This window comes from Globicephala melas, chromosome 10, assembly GCF_963455315.2.
Source record: "Globicephala melas chromosome 10, mGloMel1.2, whole genome shotgun sequence".
NCBI lineage: Eukaryota > Metazoa > Chordata > Mammalia > Artiodactyla > Delphinidae > Globicephala > Globicephala melas.
In genome coordinates, this window is record NC_083323.1 from 12,808,187 (window position 1) to 12,827,307 (window position 19,121).

Consider the following 19,121-nt stretch of genomic DNA (forward strand, 5'->3'; position numbering starts at 1 on the left):
ATTATGAATAAAGCTGCTGTAAATATCTGTGTTCAGGTTTTTGTTCAGATATGAGTTTTCAACTCTTTTGGGTAAATACCAAGGAACACATTGTCAGATTGACTAGAATTGGACACACCAGTGTCAATATTTTTCTTAAAAAAGATACAGTTGTCTACATATAGAAATATTTATAGATATTATATATAAGGCAATTAGTAGACACACACATATTTTCTCATTCTGCTGGCTGAGTGGACCTGGAAACAAAGTCACCTCAGTAGCAATGAGACTACCTTGCACCCAGATCTTGGTTTTTAATAACATTTTCTAATAAAAGGAACCAGTGCTCTTGGAGAAGTGGCTGATTCTAAGACTGGGGCAGTGAATTTACAAGATGACTCTGGGGCATCTTGTAGTTCCAGAAAGATAAGAAAGTGCTTTTTTTTTTCCATAAAAGTACAGTGATGGAAGATGTAAAAGGGACATGGGAGCATATTGAAAGGAAAGGAAAACCTTTCCCAAAGGAAAACCTGGAACAATTTGAACAACAAAATAAGATAATATTCTACTCGAAGTATAAAATAAAAATGTATGAATGCACACTGATGTAATAAATTAATGAATAGGTAAGTGAGGGAGAAGAGATACATCACCCACACAGAAGAACTCCAAATAACTTACACAGATAATCCACCCTCAAGGAGTTGGAGCATCTCTCTCCACTCCTTAAGTGTGGACCATACATGGTGATTTCCTTCCAAAGAGCACAGTATGCAAAGAGGGAAAAAAGAATACAGGGGAGAAACCTGACAAACGCTGTCTTTACCAGATGATCAAGGTTAACATCTTGAAGTGAGAATTCATGATGCTAGTATGTACCCTTGATATGACGTAATGAGAATGGCGTTTTACCTCTGGTTTTCCTCCCAGGAACTCATCATCCCAGTCAAAACATGAGAAAAACATCAGAAAATCAATTGAGAGGCAGTCTACAAAATACTGCCAAGGTCATCAAAAACAAGGAAATTCGGAGAAACTTCATAGCCAAGAGGAGCCTAGGAAGACATTATATAAATATTATGTAAATATAAATATAATGTGATGTCCTGGATGTATCCTGGACCAGAAGAGGCATATTAGGTAAAAACTAAGGAAATCTCAGTGAAGTAATGACTTTAGTTAATGATAATGGATCAATATTTGTTCATGAATTGTGATAAATATACCTTAGTAACGTAAGATGTCAATAATAAGGGAAAGTGGGTGCAGGGCATATGAGAACTCTGTACCATTTTCTTAATTTTTCTGTAAATCCAAAACAATTCTAAAACTAAAAAGTTATTTAAAAATTTTAATTGATATTAACAAATTGCTCCATTAAAATGCAACAATATATACTTCCACCACCATTGTGTGAAAGTTTGTTTCTCTGTACCCTTGACAAAAGTGAATATTATCAATCCTTCTAATATTTGTACACTTGAAAGGTGGCAAATGATATCTCACTGTTTAAATTTGCATTTTTAAATTACAAAAGCGATTTAGCATCCCTCTTCTCATTGATTGGTCATTTATAGTTCTTTTTCTACAACTGTATGTTGCTATCTTTGCTCATTTTTCAAACTGGGTCATTGGTGTTTTTCCTGTGTAGAGCTTTTGGTGTGGTTAAAAAAATAATCCTTTTCTTTAATAAGTTTGCAATTTTTTGCAGATTGTTTTCTTTTGACATTCTTTCATTTTTTAAAAATATGCAGAATATTTAAACATTTTTGGTAATCAAATCTCTCTTAATTTACAATTTCAGAGTTTCATCACACTTCTGTTTTATTCTCAAACTAAGTCCTCAGAAGCTTGATTACCCTACATGGGTCCCTTCAAGCTAGTCCCTAATTATTTTAGGTGTTCTTGAAAAGATGTCTCACATGGGTTCACAATCCAGTCAGCTGAAATCCCTCCTGGGCTTTGCTCTCGTTCTTCTGCTGCCATGCCACTTGTTTTCTGAAAGCCACGTGGAAACAGGTGGCACATCAACCCCCTGGAGACACTAATCTCCAAACCAAGAGTGCTGTCCTTCCATCATGTCAGGTTCCAGTCCTCAGGATGTCGGAATAGGTCAGTTCAGTGCAAATACATTTTAAAATTTGTTTCCTGTATATCTCTGATAACTCACCAGTTACTCTTAATATCCTTTGCTGATTTCTCCTAACTTCCTGGTGATTAAACGCCAGTTTTATGCTGCAGGACCCAGACCTTGACCTCCTCTTTAGCAACAATCATTTCTTGGATGATCTCAGTTCATTTCATTTCAGGCTTTAGCTAGTGTTTCCCAGTGGTATACATTTCCAGCTGTAAATCTACTCTGGACCTCCTCTCTCCTCTCCAGACTCATATATCCAAGCCTAGTCAGCCTTTCCACTCATTTAGTTAATAATCATTTCAAGGGTCACGTGTCCAAAATTGAATTCCTGACCTTTGCCCTAGTCTTCAACACCCCAGTAACCGGGAACTCCATTATTCCGGCTACTCAGGCCAAATGGTCGGAGTCACTCCTTACACTTCATCCCATACCTCATATCCAATATGTCTGGAAATTCAGTTAGCTCTGACTTCACAATACATCCACAATCCAAACATTTTCCAATACTCCTACTCATAAGACCTAGGTCACAGTCACCACCGCCTCTCTCCTGGAATACGCTGACGTCTCCGAATTGGTCCTCCCACTTCAGGCTTTGTACGCATCATCTCTTCTCTATACAGCTACCAGAGAGATGCTTTTAAAACATGTCAGAATATCTCACTTCTCAGCCTAAAACCCTCAAAATGGCTTCCCCTATCACTCATGAAAACCCCAAACCTTACAATTGGCCTCAGGTCCTAAATGTTTCTGGCCCCCTGCTTTCCCCCTGAGCCCTCCCCTCACGGGGCTCTTTGCTGTTCCTTGAATACACTAAGCGTGCATCCACATCACGGCCCGGGCCCTGGCTGTTTCCTCCACCAGCACACTCTTCCCCCACCAGATAACCACACGACTCACTCTCACCTCATTGGGGTCTCTGCTCATATGACGCTTCTCCACAGAGGTCTCCTGCAAACACCCTAAAATGACAACTGCCCTCACTCTCTGTCATCCTGTTACTTGCTTTATTTTCCACCTTTGCGCTTGTTGCCAGCTGACACACTATTGTTGTTTATTTGTTTATTGTATAACTCCCCCCACTGGAGTATAAACTCTGTGTGGAAGAGATACTTTATTATTTCACTAGTTGTATCCCCAGCAAAAAGGATAATGCCTGGGGCTTAGTATATAGTCACAGATATTGGTTGAATAAGTGAATACACCCCATTATGTGCCTGGCAGCCAATGTGACGTAGCCCCCGACCTCTAGATCTGATCCTGATCTCACCTCTTTCCCTTTTTCCTCCTAAGCTGTGGCCATATTTATTTTCCCTGGTGTTTCAGAGACCAGCACATTGGGCCACTTCCTGTTTTCCTGATGAATAGAATTGAATTCTAAGGGCCTTGCAAACTGGAGAGGGGACCAGAAGGAGAGCAGAATAGGATCTCTGGGAGCAATTACACAGTATGACATCAGGGCGCGTGAGCAAAAGCACGAAGTAGAGACGGCTAATGAGTACCTTGTGCCAGATCTATAGTCAACGTGGATGCAGAGATAAGTGAACAAAACTCATTTGTCTGTGCCCTTTTTCCTTCCACAGCATCCATGTTCTCTATTGGATTCCAATTCCTAGCCACTCTTGGAAAAGGAAGTAGGGCAACGTGGTGGAAAGAGTCCTAGATTCTTAGAAAGGCTTGGGTTAGAATCCTGCCTCTGATACTGAGAGCTGAATGAACTTGGACACATCATTTAATCTTTGGAAATGTCACTTTCCTCATTCGTAAAAGGCAGCTAACAATGACTACCTCAAAAGGTAGGAAAAAACCTTAATGTCCCAAACCCAACATAAAACAAGAACTTAGTAATGTAAATTGAACCTATCAAGCTGGCAGGAAGTGATCAACCTTATATATGACCTGACATCTGTCTGGCTCTATTTATAGCATCCACTGATGGAATCTGGTGTGTTTGTCTTTCTTTTAGACTCTTTCCCACTCCTTTCTTCCTTGAATATCCTCTTGTCTGATTCTCTGGACCCATGAAATGTTTACATCAATCTGATTCCTCTATGCACAAGACGGTGAACTCTAAGTTTTAGAACAAAGAGAAACAGAAGAGAAGGTAGTTGGGTATTTTTATCTGGAGAAGTGGAGGAACCAGTTCTCTCTCTCTCTCTCTCTCTCTCTCTCACACACACACACACACACACACACACTGCCCACGGTGATGGAAAGGAAGATACTTCCATATCCCTGCCCCCACACCGCCGGCTACAAAAGCAGAGCTGCGTAATAGAGCCCTGGGACGCCCCCTAAATGCATCTCCCCTGGTGTGATATCAGCAGGTTCCATCATTAGGAAGCAGCAAGGGCAGGTGAGGGTTTAGAATAACATAGGCCCCTGGGGCACGCAGAGCTGCCTTGATGAGAACAGGTTGGGGCGCCCTCAGGAGCTCTGGTTTCTGACCCACGGGAGGAAAAAGAGGCTTCAAGAATTAGAACTAAACTTGAATTCTGGAAGGAGGAACTGTCGCCAGCACCAGTGAGAGTTATCCCAGGAGTGACATACTTGAAAACATTAGAGAAATTAAAAGCCACCTCCAGGATGTGTTTGTCTGAGCTGCTACTGCTATTTCCTTGGGCTCCCCTCTGAGTTCCAATGCACTGCAGAATAATTCTCACCTTGATTAAGACAAATTTTTCTTCCCAGCATGGTGTCCTCAAAAGGACACCTTTTAGGGCCATAAAACTCTGTTTGAATTCCATCTCTGCCAGTCAGTAGTGGTTGGCTTCAGGAAAGTTACACAACATCTCTGAGCTTCAGTTTCCTATCTATAAATTGAGAGTAACAACATTTGTCTCTCAGCGTTGTTTGAAGTATCAAATGAGAGAGCATATGTGTAATATGAATATGGTGTTGTCAATCATTTCTCATTTGCATAGAATGTTTCCATGTGGCAAAGCCCCTGTCTCTTTCCCAGTTCTCTGGAGATTTTCTTAAGTAGGGGTATAAATGTTAACCGAAGGGAATGTGACTTACATTCCTATCATTGGTGCTCCCTGCCCGTATTATTCCTCCCATTTTTCCACCTCACCAAGATCTGTCCTCACCTCCTTTTCTCTTCAGAAAGAGAATATGGTCACCCATGGACTATTCTGCATAGCCTGTCTTCCAAGAACTGGTGTCTTTGAACTGTCTTGTATTTCTCACCTCTGCTATCAACCAGGGAGGCCCAAGTGTCCTATCCTTATAAATAAAGGTAACAGAGTACGCAGGAATGCATACTTCTCTGCTTTAACCCTTTCTTAATCCTTTCTTCATATAGTCATGACAGTGTTTCGTTAAAAATTCCTAAGGATTTCACTCGTCTGCTAGAACGCTCAGGTGGCTTCCTGTCTCAAGAAGAGGTACAGGCCTTTACAATGACCTGCAAGCCCTTCCTTTGTCCTTCCCTCTGGTTTTCAGGTTTCTTCTCTAAGCTGAGAAGCAGCTAAGAGTGCTAAGGTGTGTCATTCCTTCATTCTTCACTCTAGGTGAGCACTAGAATAATCTTCCTAAGTAACCAGTCTTAGTACTTCACTTTTGTCTTAAAATGGTTTACCAACTTATGTTTGTTTATTGGGGAACACTGAAGAAATTAATTGAATTCATGAGCTCTGTAGTCAGGCTCCACCCCCTTGGGGTCTGTGTAACCCTAGGAAACTAAATCCCATTTTGCCCATTTTATTTATAAAATGAGGATGATAAGGATACCATCTGTAAAATCTCCAGTACACTGCCTACCAACTAGTAACTAATAAATAACTGACAACTAGTTTTGCTGAATTATATGGCAGAACCCAGACTCCTATTGTATCAGGTAAGACCCTTTTTAATAACATCTAAACCTACCTAACTTTTAGATGTATCTTATCTCTCTGTCCTAATGGATAGTGCTTTCAAGCTGTATTTAATTTTTCATTGTTACCTAAAGAAATTATGTGTTTCCATAACTGCCTTGCCTTGGTCTCCATTTCTACCTGGCAAGGACCCACTCAATCTTCAAGACCCAGTTCAAAAACTGGGTCACGATAGTAGACTGAATTCACCTGCTTTTTATACCTTTTGCATAAAAATCCCTTTGGATGATAGAAAAGGTATTATAAAAGACAGTAAATACTGAACAGCACTGGAAAATGTAAAAGGATGCCATCAGTGGGCACTTTTGATGTATATTTAAAATATAGAAAGAAGTCAGAATATCTCTACTTCTGACTATCTGAGAAACTTTTAGAAAAACTCCTGAATAAAAAAAAATACTTGGAAATGATGGATAAAATATTATAAGCGTTCTTTTAAATGCATAGCTGAGCTTCTGAGAAAGAAGGATAAATCTCCAGGGATCTGAAACAGAGGGAGATGTGAACATTCAAGTTGTAAGCTGCCACCCATGTAGAGTCGATCCTGGGAGCATTTGCTATGCTTATGAACCAAGAGGTTTGAGTTTTAGTGGCTGTCACAGAAGAAAACAAGGTGTTTGTTTTCTTCTTGCAACTGAAACTCTGCACAAACCTGGAACCCTCAAGAGGCTACACTGTGGGTAAATAGCGTGTTAGGAAAAAAATATCTCCTGTAACAAAGGAGGCTGCAAGGGGAAGCACCTGTTGCAGCATGGGTTTTGGGAGGGAAAACATCTCCCCTGTATATTTATACTCCTGGGCTGCCCATTAGGAGGAATTGAGGTTCTGAGACACCCCAAGCACATCAGGGTCCCTCTCAATAACAAATGAAAATCTCTCAGGAAAGAAATGCCTTCAGTTTAAGCTTCACAGGGTTTTGAAAGCTGGAGATGTACTGAAGAAGATAGCCAAGTTCAAGAAGGAAAGCATGAGAAAATCAAATCAGAGAGAAAGATGCAGCAGAAAGAATAAACACCAGAGTTAGAGCCACAGTAACCTCAGCAAATAGAATTATTTGATTCAGAATATATATATACACATAGAAAATTAAAAGCTGAATTGAAAATAGACAAAATGAACAATATACAATAAAAAATACAAAGTAGGGTTGACAAAGAACCAAACAGATCTTCTTATAAATAAGATATACTTTTCCCATATAGGCCATTACCGAGTCCTGAGTAAAGTTCCCTGTGCTATACAGTAAGTCCTTATTAGTTATCTATTTTATATATAGTAGTGTGTATATGTCAAAAAATCTAAATTGAGTGGATACATGTATATCTGATTCATTTTGCTGTACACCTGAAACTAACACAACAATTTAAATCAACCATACTCCAATAAAAAATCAAAAAAGATATACTTATTGTTATTAGCAGTTTAGTAAATGGTTTTAAAAAGAGAATAGACAAATTTCTGAAATGGAATAAATATTAGGAAACTTTCAGAATGCAACCCAGAGAGTAAAAGAGAGAGAACAGGTAAGGCACAGAGAGTAAACAGAAATTTACAAGACATATTGAATCAGATTTCCAGGGAAGAAATTGAGAGAATGGAGCATGTGGCAACTGTTGAAGATACAAAGGGTAAAATTTTCCATAATTGATAAAGGAATCATGTTTTCAGATTTAGGAAACAATGAATACCAATCAGGATAAATTTTTTAAAAATCCACACCTGAACACATTGTTATAATACTGAAGAACACAAAAATAGAGGAAATTTGCTAAAGCAGGAAAGAAGGAAAGACAGAGAGAAAAATAGCTTCAATTTAAAATTAATAACTTATTATTTACCAGGAAAAAAAAGAGTCAGTTTATTACTAAAAGTTCCTTACTAACAAATGTCAGAAAGACATATGTCAGGAAGAAGAAACTTGTGTCCAGAGGAAGGACTTAGATATGAGAAGGAGTAGTGAGCAATTTAACAGATAAATGTGGTAGAGAATTTTAGAAGTATTATCTATATGAAACAATGATAATAATAACAACAACTAACTTGGAAGTGTATTAAAGGCAACTTGGAAATAACAATATACTGGGTAATAATAAAAATAATATACTCATATGATAGCGAAATTCTTCTAAGTTCCTTGTATAATTCTGTAGGAGATTGTACACTTAATTAAATTTTAATGATTAATACAAAGAGAATAGCAACAGTGTGTAACTAAGAAAAAATGAACAAAAAACTATTTGATAAATTAAAAACAAGTCAGGACATATATATACTACCAAATGTAAAACAGCTAGTGGGAAGCAGCCGCATAGCACAGAGAGATCAGCTTGGTGCTTTGTGACCACCTAGAGGGGTGGGATAGGGAGGGCGGGAGGGAGACACAAGTGGGAGGGGATATGGGGATATATGTATACATATAGCTGATTCACTTTGTTATACAGCAGAAATTAACACAATATTGTAAAGCAATTATAGTCCAATAAAGATGTTTAAAAAAAAAAAGTCAGGAAAAGAGAAAAATAACTATAAAATAGAAAGCAAAGTAGATGTAATTTCACATATATATGAATATACAAATATATAATATGTATATACTGTATCTATATAAAAGATATTTACATTATTGTATATAAGATAATCATGTGTAGTATTATATACACATGTAAAAATATATATATATATATATATATATAGGATTTTTATAACTTGGTGTCATGAGTGGAATTGTGTCTCTCCACTCCCCAAATTCATATGTTAAAGTACTAATCCTTAGTACCTCAAAATGTGATCTTATTCGGAAATAGGGTCATTGCAGGTGTAAATAGTTAAGGTGAGGTCACCCAGAAGTAGAGCAGACCCCACATCCAATATGCCTGGTGTTCTTAGAAAAAGGGTAAATATGGACACAGAGACACGAGCAAATTATAATAAGCACATTTTCCAAGTTGTCTGGACATAAAATAATCATACAAAAGATATTTGTTTTCCTATACACCAGCAACAAATGGTTAATTAGATAATGGTTATTTACAAGGCAGAAAAACGATTAGATACACAGAGGAAAAAAAAATCTAAAGAGAGTGTGCAAGACCTTTATGATGAATATTATGACATAGTATTGTTATAAAACATTATATACGGACTTCCCTGGTGGTCCAGTGGTTAAGACTCTGTGCTTTCACTGCCGAGGGCCCCTGTTCAATCCCTGGTCAGGGAACAAAGATTCCACAAGCCGTGTGGCGGTTTGTGTAAATTACATACAAAAATGGGAAAATAGCCTGTGTATCCTGATAGCATTAAGATTACAATGCCGTCTCTTATGCCCAAATATGTGTAAATGTTCAAATAATTCTAGTTAAAATCCCAACAGGGTTATTTGTGGACTTTAACAAATTGATTCTAAAATTTATTTGGAAAATTGATGGGCCCAAAATAGCCAATTTCTTTCTGAGAGGGAAAAATCTGGTGAGGGGACATGCCCTATCAAATATCAAAAATAAATTCTCTAAATACATAATATTTTTAAAACATGGCTTTTAAAAGGAATAGACAAATCAAACAATAGACTAGGATAAAGAGCCTGGAAACAAAACTGCATAAATAGAAACTTAACAAATTAAAATAGGCATTGCAGGGCTTCCCTGGTGGCGCAGTGGTTGAGAGTCCGCCTGCCGATGCAGGGGACGCGGGTTCGTGCCCCGGTCCGGGAAGATCCTACATGCCGCGGAGCGGCTGGGCCCGTGAGCCGTGGCTGCTGAGCCTGCACGTCCGGAGCTTGTGCTCCGCAACAGGAGAGGCCACAACAGTGAGAGGCCCGTGTACCGCAAAATAAATAAATAAATAAATAAATAAATAAAATAGGCATTGCAGACCAGTGGAAAAAGGAAAGTTTATTGAGTGAAAGATGTGGGGCTATTTGATTATGTATAGGGGGAAAATGGATTCCTAACTCATTCATATATAAAAATATATTCTAGGTGAACTCAAGACCTAAATATAACAAGCAATCTTTTTAATCTTTAAAAAAAAAAATTGAGAAGGCTAGCTATATAAACTTATGGTAGCAAAGTTTTATTTTAATAAAACACAAAAACATAGAGCATAAAGAAAAGTTACCTTATACTACATTAAAATCAATAATTTTATAAATCAAACTTATGTAAATAAGTATAAAGACAGACCACAAATTGGTAGAAGATACCTGCAATTCAATATGATCAGTAAGAATTACTAACTAGAACATATAAGAAATCCCTTAGCAACAAAAAGATAAATTAACTAATAAAATGTTAATTTACAGAGGAAATAACAAAATACCCCCAAAAATATGAAAAGATACTCTATTTCACCAATATTCAGGGAAATGAAAATTAAACATACGAGATACCCTTTCATACCTACCAGTTAAGCAAAATTTTAAAAATATGACAATACTAAGTATTGTGAGGATGTGGATAAATGGGAACTCATATGCTGTGGTGAGGTTGAAAATTGTTTCGAACACTTTGGTGAACAATGTGACAATATCTATTATAGACGAAGATGAACATACTTGATGACCCAGCAATTCCAGTTGTGATTATAAATCAGAACACCAAAAACAAAACATCAAAGGGAAAGAAAAATAAGGCATATTGGATTGGTCTAAAGAAGAAACAAGTACAGAAAAAGTCAACTCTGAGGAGAAGCAACTACTGATGTTAAAGCTAATTCTCCCACAGAAACTCCCAAGAAATGCCAAGCTAAGAGTGAACATATACAAAGGTCTAGAGGGAACATGAAGAAATCATCAGATAAATTAATTAAAGGACTAAATTGGAAACAGCTGCGCACACTGAACTTCTCTCCCTCCTCCATTTTGAACATCTGGTGGCAATGGCTTTTGCCCGTGGGAAAAAGCCTTGAGAAATAATATAAAAACAAAGGGAATAATTTTTCTTGGAAGGGCTCTTAGCATAAGTGTTGGCACTGGAGAAATAAACATATAGTCTGAGGTAAATCTGTAAGAATATACGTACAAACATAGAGAACATTTCATTTTTGAAAAAGTCAGTTCCTGTCAAAGTCTCCAACAAAGTAGTCGGAAGTGTAGGTTTAACTTGGGAGACTTAACATGTTCTGTGTCCAGAGAAACAAGATATGACACTCAGATGTTAAGGCACAAAAACTTTATATATTCACCCTTCCCTTCATTTGTCATCACTCATTAAATGCTTTTGTAATGTTTGTAATGAATTTAGATTCATCGACAGGTAAACGAAGATAGGCAGCCAATCGAATAAAGTGTATAATAGCTTCCACTCTAGTGTTCAGTCTAGCCTTAAGCTACTGACCAAGAACAGCCAAGAATCATCAAATATTGGAATGAACACGCACCTCGAAAGAGGCATCAGACTGAATAGTTTGTCCCCCCCCCCCCCCGCAAAAAAAAAACCCCAAGTACAATTGAGGATATAGAGAAAGTGCTTCAGAATAAATAGAGTTAATATCCTTAGGGAGATTAAAAAACCATCTGCTATGAAATAGAACCATAGTTCCGGAACTTACAAATAGGATAATTAGAAAAAATATATTAATAAATCAATGAGAGAATATGAAGAGCTGAAGCTTCAGTTAATGAGCTAAAAGACTGAACCAAGTAATTAGCCTAAGACTAGGGGGCACTAAGACGAAGAGTTGAAAAATATGAGAGAAGAGTTAAGAGGTATGAAGAGTAGATACAGAACTTCCAATATCTGTCTGTTGGTATGTTCGGAAGGAACAATTGTAGGCAAAGAAGAGTGGTAGGCAGAATAATGGCCCCCCAAAGATGTTTATGGCTTAATCTCCAATCTGTGAATATTGTATGTTACATAATGTAGTAGACTGAATAATGGCCCCCCGGATATTTCCTTGTTCTAATCCTCAGAACCTGTGAATGTTAATTTATCTGGCAAAAAGGGACTTTGCAGATATGATTAAGTTAAGGATCTTGAGATGGGGAGTTTATCCTAAATTATTCTGGTGGGCCTGCTGTGCTCTCAGTGATCCTTATAAGAGGGACACAGGAGGGTCAGAGACAAAGGAGAAAGTGATGTGACAACAGAAGCAGAGAGTGGAGTGATGTAGCCAGGAGCCAAGATAAGCCAGCAGCCTCCGGAAGCTGAAGAGGCAAGGACCAGTGTCCTCCTTGGAGCCTTCAGAAGGAACCAGGCCTACTGACACCTTGATTTTAGTCCTTTAAGATTCATTTTGGACTTTTGACATCTGGAACTGTGAGAGGATAAATTTTGTTGTTTTAAGTCACTAAGTTTGGGTAACTTGATAAGCAGTAATAGGAAACTACTGCTCATGAGTTGCAGATAAATTCAAACTTGCTAATCAGCTGTCCTTAAACATCTGAAAACCAAAGTAATTCACCATATTAACAGACTAAAAATGAAACATTATATGATCATTTAAAAAAAAAGAAGAAAAAGCATTGTAAAATTCAATATCCATTCTTGATTAAAAAAAAAAACTCCCAGTGAACTAGGAATAAAAAGGAATTTCCTTAACCCAACAATGAGTACCTACTGGAAACCTACAAGGAACGTTTAATACTAAAAGACTAAATGATTTCCCACTAAGATCAAAAACAAGATAAGGCTGTCCACTCTCAACACTTATACTCAACATTGAATTGAAAATTCTAGTCAGTGTAAGAAGGCGAGGAAAGGAAATAAAAGGAATCCCAAAGAGAAAGAAGTAAAACGCCTGAATTCAATGATGACATGATCATCTACATTAAAAAAACCACACAGACTCTACAAAACTACCAGAACAAATACGGGAATCTAGCAATGTTGCAGGATACAACACCAATACACAAAATCAATGGCGTTCCTATATACTAACAATGAACAATCAAAGAGTGAAATTATGGAAACAATACCATTTTAATGACATCAAAAGTACTTAGGGATAAACCTAGCAAAGGGATAAATCCACGCACATGGGAGACTATAAAACCTTGCAAAAGAGGGTCTAAATAAATGAAGAGCTGTGCCATAGATTGAAAAACCCAATAACTCAAAAAGATGTTAGTTTTTTCCCCAAACTGATCTGTAGATGCAACACAAACCCAATAAAAATTGTCCCCAATTTTTTTTGTAGCTGATTCTAACATTCATATAGAGATACAAAGAACTAAAAATAGCCAAAAGCAGTTGAAAAAGTACAAAGGATTGAAACTATTTGATTCCAAGATTATTCTAAAGCTACATAAATCAAGATAGATGCTGGTGTAAAGATAGACAAATAGATCAATGGACCAATGGAGATTTTTCACAAATATACCCACACTTACATGGTCAATTAATTTTTGATAAAGGTGCAAAAACAACTCAGTGGATAGAGTTTATGGTTTTTTTCAACTATATACGATATACAACTATATTTTTTCATTGCAAGAGCAATGGTTGATCAATCTATCATCCACCATCTATATCTGAGCTTATATTTATGCTTTGCATCATGTAAAATTAACTCTAAGAGAATCATAGACCTAAATGTGAAACCTAAAATGGTAACATTTCATAAACCTCTGGAAAATGCATACTAATGTGTAGGGCAGAAAGAAGATCAGTGGTTGACTGGGGGAGGGTGTAAGGTGGAGAGGTGAAGGAGGGAGGGATGACAAACAGCATTAATAAACTTTTGGAGATAATCTATATGTTTATTTTCTTGACTTCTGTGATAGTTTCATTGGTATACACATAGGTCAAAGCTTATGAAAATGCATTCATTTTATCATATGTAAATTCATACGCTTTAAATGCATTCGTTTTATCATATGTAAATTATACTACATCAAAGCTGTGTAAATAAAAACTTGCAAAAAATGATAGTTGAATAAAATTCAATTCAATAAGTTATAATTGAATAAATTACAATTGAATTGAACTGAATAATTTGCAACTGAGTAAATTTATTTTACTGAATAAAATTTTAATCATTTAAAAATCAATAAATGGATAGTAAATCTAAATGTGAAAGAGAAAATAAAGAATCTAGAAGATAACATAAGAGATATATTCGTGACATTAAGATAGGCAGAGTTTTGTCAAAGTAGATACAAAGAAGCTAATGTTAAAGGAAAAAATTGGATAATTTGATCAAGTTAAAATTAAAACTTCTGTTAATTAGACAGCATTAAAAAAAAAGTAAAAAGGCCCGGCACAGAGTAAGGATAGGTAGATAGGTGATAGATGATAGAGTATATTCTGAACAATTCCATTTAACTAAAATAAAAAAGGGCAAACCTAATCTGTGGATATATAAGTGAGACCACAGTTGCCTTGATAGGGAGTGAGTTGTCAGAGGCTGTGGTACAGGCAGGTTTCTTGGGTACTGGTGATGTTTTATGGTTTAATCTGGGTGGAATTGCAAGGTGTATTCACAGTGTGCAAATTCACTCAATTTATGATATGCACACTTTTCTGCGTGTATGCTATCCTTTGAATTTATTTTTTAAAGAATAAAAACTGATTATAATAATTAATAAATACTTCTGAGTTGTTTTACATAAAATAAATGCTGTTGAAGAATTCCATAAAAAAGAAAGAATGTATGTTTTTGTTCACTTATAAATGAATTCAAATTCTAAAAAAGAATAAATGAGGAAAACCTTTACTAATGAGGTTGTGTATCGTTTCATTCATAGGTCTAATAATCATTTGTACACCCTCTTTTGTAAAGCACCTTTTAAAATATCTTGCCCATTTAAAAATTATGCTATTTATCTTTTTCTTAGCACTGTGTAAGAGTTCTTTATATACTTAGAATACAAGTTCTTTATTTCTGTCTATCAATCTATCTATCTATCTATCTATCATCTATCTATCATCCATTTATTTATCGTCACTCTGTGCCTTGCCTTTTTACTTTTTAAAATATTGACTTTTAATTAACAGAAGTTCTAATTTTCAAACAATGGTGAGAGGCAATATCAGGAGAGAGAATTTTTGAGGTTTTGAAACAATTGAAATTACAACAAAATATGAAGATTGCAAAAGAAAATATAAACGGGAGGAAGGAAGAAAGAAAAGGAAGGTGTGTGGGTGGAAGGAAGAGAGCCTTCCAGAACCAGAGCCAGAAGAAAGATGGTTATCCATCCTGAAGATGATCAACAGGCCACAGGACCCCTAGTGAGGCACTAAGGAGAGGATTCATGTCTTATGTGGTAGGTGAGAAGAACCGAGAATCATGTTGGGGGCTGAGATTAAGCTGGTGGCTATCAAAGGCATTTGTACCAAACAGGAATTCCTGAGTTAAACATTGCTCACACTCTGAAAAATTAATTTTTCTCACGACCAGGAAATCTAGAGTAAATGGATGCTGGTGTAGGGTCAACAATTCAAGAATGTCCAGATGATGTCTCTGGGATCTCTTGTCTTTCAGCATCTGCTTGTTGTCTCATGGTCTCGAGAGGGATACTGTAAGTTAGGATTTCATGTCCAACATCCATAGTGGAAGAAGAGAAAAAAGACAAAGAATCTATGCTCTGTCCCTTTTAAGTGCTTTTCTAGAGCTCCTTCATGATTTGGGTTTGTATCTCTTTGGCTAGGGCTCTATCACATGGCTACACCCGGCTGCAAGGTAACCAAGGAGATGGGGATCCTGGGTAGGAGTGTGTCTGTTAATCAGCAGGCTGCCACTGCACTCAATTCTAGATCTAACTGGTAGACTTGATTCCTTGTCCAGTCTTTTAGGACTGGAATGCATCCTTACTTAAAACTTTCTATGGTCCCCATAGCCTTAAAATGAGCTTAATCTCCTAAATATGACATCTAAGATTTTCATGATCTGGATCCTGTCTACCTCTTTGTCCTCATTTACTAACCCCCTCTGACTGGCACATAAAACTCCTCTCCTGAATAATTTGCTATTTCCTTTGCATGCTAGGCTACTTTACCTCTTCTCAGATGCAGTTCCTTCTGCCTAAAATACCTCTTACTCCCCTGTCTAATGAGTGGTTATCCTTCCCGACACCTCTTTCAGGAAGCCCTCCCTGACTCCAGCACAGAATGCTGTCAGCACCCATCCTCCGGGTTCCTGCATCACCTGTGCCCTTCCTTTCAGAGCAGCAACCAATCTTTATCACAATAGTCTGCTTATTTGTTCTATATCCCTTATTGAATTGGGAGTTTTAGTGGTAGAAACTATGTTGTTTGTCATTGCAATCGCAGTCCCCGAGATAGTAGTTGCTAAATTAATGTTTATTGAATGAATAAAGGATAACAAGAAAGGAAATAATATGCCAGCTCTATCATTCTACCAAGCATAAACCTCAAAACACTTGGAGAAGGCATTTCTCTCCCACAAGATAAAGCAACATCTGGTAGGCATCTGCAAGTCCTCCTCTGTTGAGAAACTTCTGGGAAATCAGAAATGCATGTAATAAAAGGTCTGGGCTTTCTTCTTCCATAGGGTGTTCACTGAGCCCCATGGAGAGCTATGGGGAGGAGCTTAGGGGAGCAGCCAGGCAGAACCTGATCATAGATCAGCTGTCAAATTGCAAAAGAAATCTTTCTCATGCTGGACAGATTGCTTGCTGAAGATCATTAACCATTTAGGACACATGATTTTTTTTTCCTCTATAAAATTGCTTTCAAACCTAGCAATATGAAAATGAAACCCCATTATGACAAATTCGTCTTTCATTCATTATCAGAATCTCATCCTTCAAGTGTGATTAGGGAGAATTTGAGGTTGTCTCCCACTCCCTGAGTTAGACCAGGATCAAGAAAATGGTGACGTTGGTTGAGAGGGGATGAGATTGGGTTTAGAAGAGGTGGCCTCCATCTACTTATATATATTGAGCTCTTACTATGTACAAGAAACTTCACACAAATTATTACATTGATTCTTAACATGATGAGGTAGGTATTATTATAATGACAAAAGTGGATCTCGAAGAGCATAAGTAAATGGTACAAACTCACAGGCAGTGCCAGAACCAAGATCTGCCATTATTAGTTAATTAATTTATTCATCCAATAAATAAATAATTATTGACTGCCTAATGAAAATTCCATCCCTGGATACAAGAGTCAGAAAAATGTAGCCACAAGACATAGTATTTTGCTGTCACAACTGAGAGGGGTGGTACTAGCATCTAGTGAGTATTGGCCAGGGATGTTGCTAAATATCCTACAAAGCACAGGACAGTCCTCCCCCCCAGCAAAGAATTATTCAGCCCCAAATGTCGATAGTGCTGAGGTTGAAAAACCCTGATACACACACAGACACATAGGCACACACACTTCATCACCATGGCCGCCAACCCTCTCACTCACCATTTCTTTATAAATACTTCAAAACTGATGCATGTCAACTCTAAATTCAGAAAATCCATTTTATTGAAACCATCCAGATTATGGCACTGTATAGACACATGTTATGATTGAATAAACAAATTAGGAGTAGATAAAAACTGGAATTTATAAGATTAAATTAGTGTTATTAATTTAACCCATTAGAGGTACTCTAAGCACTTTTCCATGTCTTTAATAATTATATTAAAAAATTAAAGACTGCAATTTTCACAAGAAATGAGTAACTAAATGGTAGGGAGCTTAGGATTCTCTGAGGTGTTTTCGTTTGAAATTTGTAATAAAATTTTTCCCTACAGAAATCCAAGAAGATACCAAGACATTCTTGTTTGTAGAAGTACAAAGCAAAATTAATTCTTTTTATAGTAACAATAGCAAGAAGAACAGTAACAATTCAGTCGGACTTCCATGTCCTAAAAACTGTGTATATCTCTTCAGAGAAAGAAAATACAAAGATAGCTTAAATCATATTGGAAAAAAACTCATAAAATATTTGCACAATTAAAAACTGAGGATACAAAAATCTAAAGATAGACACTAAATTCATGTAAGTGGCCTCTTCACAAATCATCCCCAAACCCTTAATTGCCTACTCCTATGCCTGATTCACTTTATAGGAGCTGGTGACAGCAAGGAACTTAAAAAAATATTTATAGAATAAAGAATGAATAGCAGGCAAAAGTCCTTGAATTTACATTTTTATGACTTGGGCAATAGCACAGAATAGTGGCAAAGGGTCTGGGTCTTCGAGTTGTACAGCCTAGAATCAAACCTGGCTCTGCCGTTTATTACTTGTGTGACTGTGGGCAATTCACTAGCCTGTAAGTAGGGTAAGAATAGAACCCAACTCATACTTTTAAATGTTTAATAGAAGTAATGCACTTCAAACCATGCTTAGCTCATACTAGATGCTACATAAATATTAGGTGCTCTCAGATCCGTGTTGTTGCTATCGTGACAGATATCATTATTTTTTGTAAACTGATAAGTGGTTGGAGAGTTGGGGTCATTCTAGAAGAGAAGCAGGCAAAGGAAAGGATCAGAACTGTGCAGACCGGAGACCCAGCTGAATTTGCTACCTCAGTTGGACCCATTCACTGTCACAAATTAGTGGTCACTTCAACGTTATTTCCTTCCTGAGCTCCCAAGCCCTAAGGAGTGTTCTCCTTCTGTACCATCTTCATCTCTCACCTGCCTCCTAGTAAGACTCTGCGTTTACTCTTGCCACACACAGTCCCAATTTCTATGCAAAAGCTGAGGGATCCTTTTAAAAAAAGAAGTTAGACTACGCCACTCCTTGGCTCAAGACCCTACGATGACTCCTTATTTCTCCAGAGTGACAGACACGGTCCTTATGATGACACTCCGGGCCTTCCATGGTCCAGTTCCTCCCACCTCTTTGTCCTCCTGCTATTCTCCCCTCCCTCGCTCCACTCCAGCCCCTCAGGCCTCCTTACTGCTTCTCAAACACACACAACATGCTCCTGCCCCAGGACCTTTGCATTAGCATTTCTCTCTGCCTAGGGTGCTCTTCCCACATTTACCCATTTACCCACATAGCTACTCTTTACTTCACATCTTTGCTCAAATATCCTTTCTCAAAGCAGCCTACACCTGCCACCCTATTTAATAAAGCTGCCTGCCTCCCCAACTCCAACCCCTTGGCCCACCTGATCCTTCTCCCCCTGCGATACAGTTACCAACCATTACCCTCTCCTGGACCAACCCATAGCATCCAAAGAGGATCCCCGCCACTACCTTTGCCAC

General features: G+C 37.5%; 1 long non-coding RNA gene across 1 annotated transcript in view; it reads left to right on the top strand.

Annotated features, from left to right (window-relative positions):
- The window catches only part of LOC132597921 (uncharacterized), a 30,353-nt gene extending 29,141 nt beyond the window's left edge, over positions 1 to 1,212 (top strand). The window contains exon 3 of the long non-coding RNA XR_009565427.1: positions 913 to 1,212. This is a non-coding gene — a long non-coding RNA (uncharacterized lncRNA). The remainder of the gene's footprint in view (positions 1 to 912) is intronic.
- The last annotated feature ends 17,909 nt before the right edge of the window (positions 1,213 to 19,121 follow it).